Source organism: Salmo trutta, chromosome 3 (genome assembly GCF_901001165.1).
Source record: "Salmo trutta chromosome 3, fSalTru1.1, whole genome shotgun sequence".
Classification (NCBI taxonomy): domain Eukaryota; kingdom Metazoa; phylum Chordata; class Actinopteri; order Salmoniformes; family Salmonidae; genus Salmo; species Salmo trutta.
Window position 1 is genome coordinate 11,424,355 of NC_042959.1, and position 11,510 is coordinate 11,435,864.

The 11,510-nt window shown below is 46.1% G+C and overlaps 1 long non-coding RNA gene across 1 annotated transcript; it reads right to left on the minus strand.

The window, feature by feature from the left end:
* Positions 1–9,649: 9,649 nt before the first annotated feature.
* On the minus strand, positions 9,650–11,005 carry LOC115168233 (uncharacterized). The gene is made up of 2 exons (XR_003870639.1): positions 10,378–11,005; positions 9,650–10,080 (listed from the first exon to the last, which is right to left on the minus strand). It is a non-coding gene; the product is annotated as an uncharacterized LOC115168233 (long non-coding RNA).
* Between the last annotated feature and the right edge of the window lie 505 nt (positions 11,006–11,510).

Genomic DNA, 11,510 nt, shown 5'->3' on the forward strand with positions numbered 1-11,510 from the left:
GGACTGTAGGGCGACTCTGGCTGCGCCGGTTCCGGACTGTAGGGCGACTCTGGCTACGCCGGTTCCGGACTGTAGGGCGACTCTGGCTACGCCGGTTCCGGACTGTAGGGCGACTCTGGCTGCGCCGGTTCCGGACTGTAGGGCGACTCTGGCTGCGCCGGTTCCGGACTGTAGGGCGACTCTGGCTGCGCCGGTTCCGGACTGTAGGGCGACTCTGGCTGCGCCGGTTCCGGACTGTAGGGCGACTCTGGCTGCGCCGGTTCCGGACTGTAGGGCGACTCTGGCTGCGCCGGTTCCGGACTGTAGGGCGACTCTGGCTGCGCCGGTTCCGGACTGTAGGGCGACTCTGGCTGCGCCGGTTCCGGACTGTAGGGGCGCACTACAGGCCTGGTGCGTGGGGCTGGCTTAGGAGGCGCAAAACTGGTAACACGCAACTCAAGGCTAGTGCGATGAGCAGGAATAGGACGTAATGGACTGGGCTGACGCACTACAGGCCTGGTGCGTGGGGCTGGCTTTGGAGGTGCCAGACTAGGGACACGCAACTCAAGGCTAGTGCGAGGAGCAGGAACAGGACGTACTGGACTGGGCTGACGCACTGGAGGCCTGGTGCGTGGGGCTGGCTTTGGAGGTGCCAGACTAGGGACACGCACCTCAAGGCTAGTGCGAGGAGCAGGAACTGGATACACCGGGTCTTGAACACGCACTGGAGGTCTGGAGCACACAACCCCTTCTGGCTGAGTGCTCAATATAGCCTGGCCATACTGAGGAGCTTCTACCGATCGCACCGGCCTTTGAATGCGTCTGTGCAATACAGTGCGCATTTCTGCATAGCTCGGTGCTTTCTTGATTCGACGCTCCCCATAATAAGCACGGGAAGTTGGCTCAGGTCCCAGTCCTGGACTAGCCAACCTACCCGTGTGCCCCCCCCCCCCCCCTAATTCTTTTGAGGGGGGCTGTCCCTCAGGCTTCCTTGCCAGCCGTGTTCCCGAATAACGTTCTTGGTCCTCTCCAGTCTTCCTCCATGGTCCTTCTCCAGCCAGTATCTCCTCCCAGGTCCATGACTCCTTGGTCCTCCTTGGTCCTCTGTTGGTGGGTGGTTCTGTCATAAGCTTCGTCTTCAGAAGAGGAGAAATCAATATCGGACCAATACACAGAGTGGTAAGTGTCCATACTTATATTTTTATTCAACCGTGAACACAAAACAAGAAAACGAATGACAGTCCTGTAAGGTACAACCACCCACAAACACAAGAGAAAATAAACCCATATAAATATGGCCTCCAATTAGAAGCAACGACAACCAGCTGCTTCTAATTGGAGGTCGTTCCCAAAACTAACATAGAAATCGAACAAATAGAAATGTGAACATAGAAATATAAAACATAGAACAATACCCCAAAAACCCTGACAACACGAAACAAACACACCCCTGCCACGTCCTGACCAAACTACAATAACAAATAACCCCTTTTACTGGTCAGGACGTGACAGACAGTCTTGCTAGTTATATTCCAACAGATTGAGCGACAGTCCTGCTAGTTATATTCCAACAGATGGAGCGACTGTCCTGCTAGTTATATTCCAACAGATGGAGCGACTGTCCTGCTAGTTATATTCCAACAGATGGAGCGACAGTCCTGCTAGTTATATTCCAACAAATGGAGCGACAGTCCTGCTAGTTATATTCCAACAGATGGAGCGACAGTCCTGCTAGTTATATTCCAACAGATGGAGCGACAGTTCTGCTAGTTATATTCCAACAGATGGAGCGACAGTCCTGCTAGTTATATTCCAACTCTGTTTATCCCTCTGTTTATCCCTTCGCTGTTCGGACAAACTCTCTGCAGCATTGTCTGACAAGGTAAAGCAATCTAAATGAGAGGCAAAGATGAATTGTTATGCTTCAGTAAACAACAACCTAATATGGTGCCGTAGATAGGACGCTGGGACAGAAGGGTGTGAGGGGGATTACACACAAGGAGCTAAGAGAAAAAAAGAGAGAGCGAGAGAGGGGGAGGAGAGTCTGTGTGTGTCCACTGCAGCACCAAACCCTGGGAGAGAAGGGATATTTCATTGAAGAAATATTCAGCATGAAACATTGTTAGTGCTCTCTGCTTAGCATCAGCCTCTGCTAGGGGGCAGTTTAGAGTTTACCCTGTGAAATGGAACATACAGATCACTGCCAAACTAAAGGAAACGCTTAAGTGTGTGTTGAAAGTGTGTGTGTGTGTGTGTGTGTGTGTGTGTGTGTGTGTGTGTGTGTGTGTGTGTGTGTGTGTGTGTCACTCATCCAGATCTCAACCCAATTGAACACTTATGGGAGATTCTGGAGTGGCGTCTGAGACAGTGTTTCTAGTGGGAGAATGACTCCAATAGAGTTCCAGACATTTGTAGAATCTATACCATGGTGCATTGAAGCTGTTCAGGCTCGTGGTGGCCCAACACCCTATTAAGACACTTTATGTTGGAGTTTCCTTTATTTTGGGAGTTACCTGTATGCGTTGTATTTTAAACATCTCAAGCCAGTAGTAAAAGCTTGGGTTATGCAAATCAGTGTTCCCGTTTCCGAGCAGGGCCAGAGTACACTGTATTGATCTGCTGTTCATCTGGTTAAATACGGCCACTGGACACACTCCAGTAAATATGGAACAATCACTAAGAATCTCCTGGCAGAAAATAGGAAAATAATGGCCCCATAATAGACTAAAAGAATGGAAATTGAAATTGTGATGTTCGGATGTACCGATGCTGTGCAGGTGTTGTTACACGTGGTTTGCCACTGCGGGGACGCTCAGCTGTCCGTCCTGTCTCCCTGTAGTGCAGTCTTAGGCGTCACACAGTACGCACATTATCTTTGAAAGACAGGGACCTGAAAAAGGGACGTTTCTTTTTTTGCTGAGTTTATGACAACAATGTATGGGAAATGGCACTGCACAGCTTCCATAAAGCAGTTGCTTTCAAACTAGGGATTTCATGTCAAATTGAGGTAAGACAGTAATTTTGCTCATAGATTATGCATGTATGAACTACACATTGACACATCCAGCCCAAAGCGGGAGGTTTAAAAAATATACTTACTTGTTGACAAAGTACCGGAGCATGTCTTTAAGTACAGGACGTTGTACACCTCTGTAAAAAAACTTCCAGCTAAGTAGTGGGAGGTAGGCCTATACTCTCTGTGTGTGTGTGTGTGTGTGTGTGTGTGTGTGTGTGTGTGTGTGTGTGTGTGTGTGTGTGTGTGTGTGTGTGTGTGTGTGTGTGTGTGTGTGTGTGTGTGTGTGTGTGTGTGTGTGTGCGTGTGACAACCCTCCCACTCTGTCTGCCGTATTCTTTCTCTTTGCTCTTGTTTTCCTTGTTAGGATGTCGGCGGGCAGAGCTGGGAGGGTCGTCAGCGACATGGGACACACCTGGGCCCAGGTTTGTCCCGGGATAAATACACCTCTTCCCCGTTCATTGAGGAGACTCTCTCCATGCAGACACACTGATAGATTTTGGTTGTGGCATTTTTGTGGCCGTTTTGTTTGTTTGCTTTGGCACTTTTCAACACCCCTCATTATCACATCTATACACGCAACCACTCACTTACACTACTGATTACCGACTACACACACCATTGTTAATTGTATTTATGTTACTGCAGTTAATAAATATATTTTTGTTATTCCTTATCTCTACATGGTCTCCCTTTTTGTTAAGGACTTCGAGCCGGTTTGTGACAGTGTGTTTGCATTGTATGTAGAGAAAGAGTATGGGGGCACCAGTCTATCACTATTCCACTAACCACTACAGTGTTTCCACAACTCATCCACTCTGCTGTCACTCACACAACCCACTGCTTACACAGTGTCAGCACAATGAAAGAGAGAGAGAAAGAGGGTAGAGAAAGAAGGAGCGAGAGAGAGAGGTGGGGCAGAGAGAGAGAGTGGAGAAAGGACAGAGAGAGAGGGGGGGAGGAAAGAGAGGGTGAGAGAAGGACAGAGAGAGAGAAAGAGAGAGAGAAGGAAAGAGAGAGGGGGAGAGAAGAACAGAGAGAGAAGGGGGGAGAAGGAAAGAGAGAGAGGGAGAAAAGGACAGAGAGAGAGGGAGAGAAAGGAGAGAGAGAGCAAGAGAGATGAAACAGCCCACTCATGTCCAGCACACATCACCCACATACTGTTTAGATGCTGTTGTTCGGAGTTGGCAGTCATCAACAACATAAAGAGTGTGTGTGTAAAATCTGTTATTTTCACCGAAACAAAAAAAGCCCACTTCTCATGCGCCACGCATCTCCTCACGTCTCCTAAAACAGGGAGTGTGGCAGGCTCAAAGAAACTGTTCACTAAACATTTTCCTCTGGTGAATGAGGACACAAGGCAGCAGCCCAAATGTTATACGGTCACATACTGTACCATAAGTCATATTCCTTTAGAGTATCTGGGTTTCTTTGTCCTGGTAACACCTCATGTAAAGTACACGCACGCAAGCACACGATTGGGGATGTTTCCACAAAAGAAATAATCTAGTTGATATGGGGATGACAATGTCAATGACATCTAGTAAAAGACATGAAGTCAGTCAGAACAATGTTTAATGAACAAACATGTCCCCTGAGAACACTCAAATTGAAAACAATTCCAAACTTAATTTGGAGCTGTATCAAATTTGTAGGCCTCCGGGGAAGAGAGGCTGCCTCCGGGGAAGAGAGGCTGCCTCTGGGGAAGACAGTCTGCCTCTGGGGAAAACAGTTTGCATCCCAAATGGCACCCTAATCCCTATACAGTGCACTAGTTTTGACCAGGTTAGCACACTTTATAGGGAAACCGATTCCATTTGGGAGGCAGTCAGCTCTGTATGCCAGTCATGTGTGCAAACAATGTTTGGCGTGGCGTATAGACTCTCCAGTCAAGTCTGTTGAATGCAGATTAACACAACAACACTCAAATGTGTGTGTGAGAGAGAGACAGAAACAGATAGACAGATACAGAAACATAGACAGAGGAAGAGAGAGATACAGAAACAGAGAGAGAGAGAGAGAGAGAGAGAGAAAGAAAAGAGAGAGAGCGAGCGAGATAGAGAGACAGAAACAGAGAGAGAGAAGCACAGAGAGACAGATACAGAAACAGACAGAGAAAGAGAGACAGAAATAGAGAGAGCGAGAGAGCGAGAGAGCGAGCGAGAGAGCGAGAGAGAGCGAGAGAGAGAGCGAGAGAGAGAGAGAGAGAAGCTACGTGGTCATTGTGATGTGTTTGTGTAGACACTGAGTTAGCTGAATTGGATCATAACCAATCCTTCAACATGTCCAATAATAACTCGTTTTGAAGCTCTTTGAAGATTCTCTCCAAATATACTAACATAGTTCCTCAGCAATCAACAATAATATAAAGTACTGATACTGACTCAATAGTATTGAGTTCTTCATTACAAACATGCACGGTCTTCACTACCAAAGCTCAGACAGTACCTTTAGGTCTCTGCCAGCAAAACTCTCTCACTTTCTTTTCTATGTGATATCTCTGCAATAGAACACACCTGCCTCTGGGTGGATGTGAGTGATTTCTATGTGATATCTCTGCAATAGAACACACCTGCCTCTGGGTGGATGTGAGTGTTTTCTATGTGATATCTCTGCAATAGAACACACCTGCCTCTGGGTGGATGTGAGTGATTTCTATGTGATATCTCTGCAATAGAACACACCTGCCTCTGGATGGATGTGAGTGTTTTCTATGTGATATCTCTGCAATAGAACACACCTGCCTCTGGATGGATGTGAGTGTTTTCTATATGATATCTCTGCAATAGAACACACCTGCCTCTGGATGGATGTGAGTGATTTCTATGTGATATCTCTGCAATAGAACACACCTGCCTCTGGGTGGATGTGAGTGATTTCTATGTGATATCTCTGCAATAGAACACACCTGCCTCTGGATGGATGTGAGTGTTTTCTATGTGATATCTCTGCAATAGAACACACCTGCCTCTGGATGGATGTGAGTGTTGATATGTGATATCTCTGCAATAGAACACACCTGCCTCTGGATGGATGTGAGTGTTGATATGTGATATCTCTGCAATAGAACACACCTGCCTCTGGATGGATGTGAGTGTTTTCTATGTGATATCTCTGCAATAGAACACACCTGCCTCTGGATGGATGTGAGTGTTTTCTATGTGATATCTCTGCAATAGAACACACCTGCCTCTGGATGGATGTGAGTGTTTTCTATGTGATATCTCTGCAATAGAACACACCTGCCTCTGGATGGATGTGAGTGTTGATATGTGATATCTCTGCAATAGAACACACCTGCCTCTGGATGGATGTGAGTGTTGATATGTGATATCTCTGCAATAGAACACACCTGCCTCTGGATGGATGTGAGTGTTGATATGTGATATCTCTGCAATAGAACACACCTGCCTCTGGATGGATGTGAGTGTTTTCTATGTGATATCTCTGCAATAGAACACACCTGCCTCTGGATGGATGTGAGTGTTTTCTATGTGATATCTCTGCAATAGAACACACCTGCCTCTGGATGGATGTGAGTGTTGATATGTGATATCTCTGCAATAGAACACACCTGCCTCTGGGTGGATGTGAGTGTTGATATGGAAATACCGCCCAGCAGAAGTAGACAGATGGACTTGGTTATGACCATGTGATCATGTGGTCAACCTGAAACCAGAATGTGACCAAGAGGACTGTTTCCAACTCAGTCTGGGTCACTGCCAGACCTGTTCAGAGAATAATAAACTTCTCTATCTCTGATCTCTCTGTCTCTGCTCTCCCTCCCTTCTCTCCCGTTCCATATATGATCCATATTTATCTTCCCTATCTTTCACCCTGCCCACCCCCTCTCTCTTTTTCCCCAGAACCTGTTGTCAAAAGAGAGGGGATGGAACCAGGACTCGATATACAGTACACATTAGCATACTGCCATCGAGTGGCCAAACAATAGATTACAAACTGGCTTAGTGAGTTCATGCAGCACAACAATGATCTCTACTGGTTAAAATACAACACAATGTGTACATTTGATACTGACTGTGTAGACTCTACTATGGGCTTTTAACGCTTAATTATTTCTCAAAGTAATGAAGAAATAAATGAAGAACAATTCATCTGACGATACGCACTGGAGAGCACAAACTCATTTCCTCTCCACTCATTTGAAGCCAAACTCAGACTGCAAATGTTTGCTAATGTTTGTTCATTTTGTGGTGTTTCAAGCATATCCCTACCGCCTGGCATGTCCCACATTTGTATATACAAAATCACACGCGATTAGAAATGTTAACATTCGGTCAATTGTAACCAATATTGAGAACCATATCACGAGGTGATCTCTCTGTAAACCATCAATATGCGCTAAGATCACACACACAGCTGATCTCAATGCCAACCACTATTGGCCACTATGGCCTTTTCTCATATGAACAAAAGTCTGTCCTCTGCCCTCTCTCCTCCATCTTCTCTCCTCTGTGACCCGGAAACCAATTAGTGGTCAAGAAAAGTGTCAATTTGTTCCTAGGAAAACGGAAGACGCTCCTCCTCTCCTCGATAGCCTCCCATTTACGAGGAAGTACAAGTGTATCCCACCTGATGCCACTTTCAAAACAACTGGGAACTCGGAAAGAAACACGCTCCGACTTGGCAAAATCCTTCTGAATGGTTTTCCAACTCGGAAACTCTGGCATCTTTCTAGAGCTCCGACTATCTGACCTGAAAGTCACTAACTTCCTGATTTGACCTTGTTTTGTCAGAATTCCCGTAAGGTACAGGGCCGCAGGAAGGCTCGAGGTCAGGGCAGGCTGAATGGTCAGGCAGGCTGAATGGTCAGGGCAGGCTGAATGGTCAGGGCAGGCTGAATGGTCAGGCAGGCAGAATGGTCAGGCAGGCTGAATGGTCAGGGCAGGCTGAATGGTCAGGCAGGCTGAATGGTCAGGGCAGGCTGAATGGTCAGGCAGGCTGAATGGTCAGGCAGGCGGGCTTTAGCGTCAGGGCAGGCTGAATGGTCAGGGCAGGCTGAATGGTCAGGCAGGCTGAATGGTCAGGCAGGCTGAATGGTCAGGCAGGCTCGAGGTCAGGGCAGGCTGAATGGTCAGGGCAGGCTGAATGGTCAGGCAGGCGGGCTTTAGCGTCAGGGCAGGCTGAATGGTCAGGCAGGCTGAATGATCAGGCAGGCTGAATGGTCAGGAAGGCTCGAGGTCAGGAAGGCTCGAGGTCAGGGCAGGCTGAATGGTCAGGCAGGCTGAATGGTCAGGCAGGCTGAATGGTCAGGAAGGCTCGAGGTCAGGGCAGGCTGAATGGTCAGGCAGGCTGAATGGTCAGGCAGGCTGAATGGTCAGGCAGGCGGGCTTTAGCGTCAGGGCAGGCTGAAAAGGCTGGAACAGGGAGGGCTAGAAAACAGAGTACTGAACTATACTACTGTACTGTACTGAGCTATACTGTACGGAAATATACCACATAACTGAACTATACTACTGTACTGAACTATTCTACACTACACTACCGTACTGAACTATACTACTGTACTAAACTATACTACTGTACTGTACTGAACTACACTGCACTGAATTATACTACTGTACTGTAATGAACTATACTGTACTCTACTGTCCTGCACTACTGTACTGAACTATACTACTGTACTGAACTATACTATTCTGAAATATACCACTGTACTGAACTATACTAATGTACTGAACTATTCTACACTACCGTACTGAACTATGCTACATGACTGTACTGAACTACACCACTGTACTGAACTATACTACACTACTGTACTGAACTATACTACTGTACTTAACTATACTATACTACACTACTGTACTGAACTAAACTACACTACTGTACTGAACTAAACTACTGAACTGAACTATACTACACTACTGTACTGAACTAAACTACACTACTGTACTGAACTACAGTACTGTACTGAACTATACAACACTACTGAACTACACTACACGACTGTACTGAACTGTACTACACAATAGTACTGAACTACACTACTGTACTTAAATATACTATAACGACACTACTGTACTGAACTATACTGTACTGAACTATACTACACTACTATACTGAAATGTATTACACTACTGTACTGAACTATACTACACTACTGTACTGAAATGTATTACACTACTGTACTGAACTATACTACATTACTGTACTGAACTATACTACACTACTGTACTGAACTATACTACACTACTGTACTGAACTATACTACTGTACTGAACTATACTACTGTACTGAACTACACCACTGTACTGAACTATACTACACTGCTGTACTGCACTATACCGTACTGAACTATACTACCCTACTCTACTGAACTATACTACTGTACCGTACTGAACTATACTGTACTGAAAAATACTACACTACAGTACTGAAATGTATTACACTACTGTACTGCACTTCACTAGTGTACTGAACTTCACTACTGTACTGAACTATACTACACTACTCTACTGAACTATACTGTACTGAACCATACTACACTACTGTACTGAACCATACTACACTACTGTACTGAACAATACTACAGGAACAGTTTGTTATTTAGAAACTCTAGCCTAAGTTTATACTGTATGTTAGGGTTGGTTAATGAATCCTTACAACTGAATAACACCAAAACAAACACAAAGGTCTAGTCATACATAACTTTAATTCACTTTAATTCAATTCAAAAACTAAATATTTACAAAAGCTTTATAAACCTCTGTAATATACAGAGTATGTAAACTATAGAAAAATTGCTCTTCATAATTACATACAGACATAATATGAATGAGAAAAAACACTGTCATTGCTAGACATAGTAAAGATGGCTGACATATTTGTCTAAATAGCTGTAGGAGTGATACTATCTTTATGGAGAGTATCTGTGAGGGTATGAACAGATCTATCATCATCCTGGTTAGTCTGTGGCTGAACGGTGTCTGTCTGTCTTTATAACGTTACTGTCTGAACAATCAACATCAGTGTCTATACCTGTGTCTGTAGGGCTGTCTCCATGGGTTACCTCTGTGTCTGTCTTGGAGAGGATCTGTGTCTGTAGGGCTGTCTCCATGGGTTACCTCTGTGTCTGTCTTGGAGAGGATCTGTGTCTGTCTTGGAGAGGATCTGTGTCTGTAGGGCTGTCTCCATGGGTTACCTCTGTGTCTGTCTTGGAGAGGATCTGTGTCTGTAGGGCTGTCTCCGTGGGTTACCTCTGTGTCTGTCTTGGAGAGGATCTGTGTCTGTAGGGCTGTCTCCATGGGTTACCTCTGTGTCTGTCTTGGAGAGGATCTGTGTCTGTAGGGCTGTCTCCGTGGGTTACCTCTGTGTCTGTCTTGGAGAGGATCTGTGTCTGTAGGGCTGTCTCCATGGGTTACCTCTGTGTCTGTCTTGGAGAGGATGTGTCTGTAGGGCTGTCTCCATGGGTTACCTCTGTGTCTGTCTTGGAGAGGAGAGTCTATGTCTGTATCTGTGTCTGTGTGACTGCCGTCTATAGGGCTGTCTTTGTAGGGTGTGTCTGTATCTGTTTCTGTTGAGTCGCTATGTTTGATGCATGTGTCTGTTGGCATAGTCTCTGTGGTGTTAGGGTCACAAGGTATTCTGTCAGTTTCCTCTGTTATTGTAGTGTCTACAAATACACTGCTTGTTGTTGTATAGTCATTCTGTGTGTGTTCAACGTCTGCTTGACCAGGGCTTGTGTCTGTACTGTCAGTGTCTTGGTCTGTGTGAGTAGCCTCTGTGAGGTTCTTGTCTGGATTTGAGTGACTGGTGTCTCGGTCTCCTTTAAACACATCAGAATATGTTTCATGGCTATCTGCATTGATGTGTCTGCTATCCTTACAGTTAGCATTTTTGTAGTTAGCTTCTGCATTGATAGAGTCACCACATCCAGTCTCAGTCTCTGTTTCTCTCTTTTCTGTGACTCTATGCTGTCTCTCTCTGTTTCTACTCTCTATAGTGTTGGGGTGTCCTGTCTCTGTCTCTCTCCATGTCTCCCAGTCCTGTGTGATGTCCCTCTGTCTCTCCTCTCTCCATGTCTCCCAGTCCTGTGTGATGTCCCTCTGTCTCTCCTCTCTCCATGTCTCCCAGTCCTGTGTGATGTCCCTCTGTCCCTCTGTCTCTCCTCTCTCCATGTCTCCCAGTCCTGTGTGATGTCCCTCTGTCTCTCCTCTCTCCATGTCTCCCAGTCCTGTGTGTTGTCCCTCTGTCTCTCCTCTCTCCATGTCTCCCAGTCCTGTGTGATGTCCCTCTGTCTCTCCTCTCTCCATGTCTCCCAGTCCTGTGTGATGTCCCTCTGTCTCTCCATGTCTCCCAGCCCTGTGTGTTGTCCCTCTGTCTCTCTTCTCTCCATGTCTCCCAGTCCTGTGTGATGTCCCTCTCTCTCTCCTCTCTCCATGTCTCCCAGTCCTGTGTGTTGTCCCTCTGTCTCTCCTCTCTCCATGTCTCCCAGTCCTGTGTGATGTCCCTCTGTCTCTCCTCTGTCCATGTCTCCCAGTCCTGTGTGTTGTCC